Source organism: Rhagoletis zephyria, unplaced genomic scaffold (assembly GCF_001687245.7).
Source record: "Rhagoletis zephyria isolate East Lansing unplaced genomic scaffold, Rhagoletis_zephyria_1.1 Rzeph_scaffold_05424, whole genome shotgun sequence".
Classification (NCBI taxonomy): Eukaryota; Metazoa; Arthropoda; class Insecta; order Diptera; family Tephritidae; genus Rhagoletis; species Rhagoletis zephyria.
The window spans coordinates 40398-42673 of record NW_016162507.1 but is presented as its reverse complement, the minus strand read 5'-3'; positions in this window follow the sequence as shown (position 1 = coordinate 42673).

Below are 2276 nucleotides of genomic sequence, written 5' to 3'. Positions count from 1 at the left end.
ATTAAACGACTCTGAGTGCGGCTGTAAGTCGTATTTTTTTTATTAAAAACCTTGAATTTTGTGTTTTTATCAAAGAAAACTCTAAATTTCCGAATATATTGAAATCTTTGTTCCAAAAACAAACAAGGTTTGTTTAGTTATAGAGACGCCAATGCCTGCCAGCGCATTCGCCCCNCATTAAACGACTCTGAGTGCGGCTGTAAGTCGTATTTTTTTTATTAAAAAACGTGAATTTTGTGTTTTTATCAAAGAAAACTCTAAATTTCCGAATATATTGAAATCTTTGTTCCAAAAACAAACAAGGTTTGTTTAGTTATAGAGACGCCAATGCCTGCCAGCGCATTCGCCCCGACAGCTCATTAAGCACACCCAAGTTTGAGCGGAACTCCTCAAAAATACTTAACATCAAAGTATAGAATATCACAAATATGAATCATACACACATGCAATAGCAATTGCTATGAATTGCTACCGTATAATTTCAAGACACGCATTTGGTTGGCGAGTGCGTTGGTCATGGTGGTCATAAGTTCAGCCAACACATTCAATGTTCCATTACGCGGAGCTGTTCCAACATGATGGCTGCAATTCTTTATTCATTCTGAACGTTTGGAATACAATTTTTTGTTTACTTATTCTTTAGAACGTTCCTGATGATATGTTAACGTATATTTCAAACGCATTCTGTTTATTCCGGCTATGAAATGGGATTATCCGGAATGTATAAAGAAACGCAGCCGATGAGTCCATTTTAGTAAGCCTCACATGCCACTGCCTCTGGCTACAAGCTGGATATCTGAATATTGAAAACTAAATAGCAATTATCACTTTAAAATGTTAAGAAAAGTGTTCGTTGATAAAATTACCTGTACCACTCTGCCTTAGTACCGTTGTGGATCCCTTTCATACCACAGTAATTGTGTATGCAACTCTGAATCAACGAAATTCACGCTCCTTCTCATTATCAACCCTGATCAGATTTTACCCCCGAGGAGTACTCAAAAAGGTTTATTACTGTATATACTGTGGGCTGCATCGAGCGCAGAGTTTTCTGAGCGTAGTTCAGTTTCCCCCTCGCCAGCTCGTCTGCCGCGCGGTTTACCGGTATTCCACTGTGACCGGGTACCCATACCACGTTAATGGTGACTTTCGCGGCAAGCTCGTTTAGGGTACTTCTGCATTCGGCAGCCACTTTTGAGGAAATGTTATTGCACTGTAAAGATTTAATCGCAGCTTGGCTGTCAGAATAAATAGTGACGGATTGTGAACAATTTGTGCCGAGGTATTTAAGCCATAGGGCGGCCTCCCTTATGGCTGTTATTTCAGCCTGAAAAACTCTGCAGTGATCAGGAAGCCGCCTGCTTAGGTTTAGTGAGAGTTCTTTGGAGTAGATTCCGCTTCCAACTTTAAATGTCGAGCTTTGACCCGTCCGTAAAGATGGCGGTAGATGCTGGATCTAAGTACGGGCGGTTTACCCAGTCGCTTATCTCTGGAATCCTGGTAGAAAACCTATTTTCTAAGCAGAGAAGCTTATGTAGGGTTGCTGGGATGGTGCCCAGAATTTTTTGAGTGACCGAACCTATGTATGAGCTGCTTTCAGTCTAGTTGCGTTGCAGCTGGCCTGATATCTGATGAAAAGACGGTATTTTATATTTCCTCGTGAATAGTATTATTTCGATCTTGATGGGTTCGACTTTAAGTCCACACTCCTTCGACCAACTGTTCACGAGACAGAGAGCGCTCTGTAAAAGTTCGCTTAGGGTTTTGAAATGCTTGCCCGTTGCTGTGAGTGCAATGTCGTCGGCATACGCTACGACGTGACAGCCGGTATTCTGCAGTCTCATCAGTATTGAGTTTACTGTAATGTTACAGGGCAGGGGGTAGAGAACTCCTCCTTGAGGAGTACCTCTCGTTGCTTGCCTGGTTATGGACGCGCCCCCAACACTAATTAGATATTTGAGTAGTCCACTTGCAAAGTGCTCTATGTAAAATTTTTTCGATTTTTAGTTTTTGGTGGTTAACGTACAAGTATTTAGAGTAGTTTCATGTCCACTAACAGTACAGTGCAAAATCATTATATATTCTGAAATAAATAGCATCAAATGTTAGCTACTCTAGCAAAAGCCGCTATAATACTTACTGCACACGGTGGGCAGGAAGCGAAGATAGGTTGCATAAAAATGTCGACAAAATCTGAAAGCAGGGTTGTATTTGTTGATATCTTAAGGTTAAGAATCCGCTTAAATTGAAATCCTAGCTGCTCCTGTTTTAAAGAT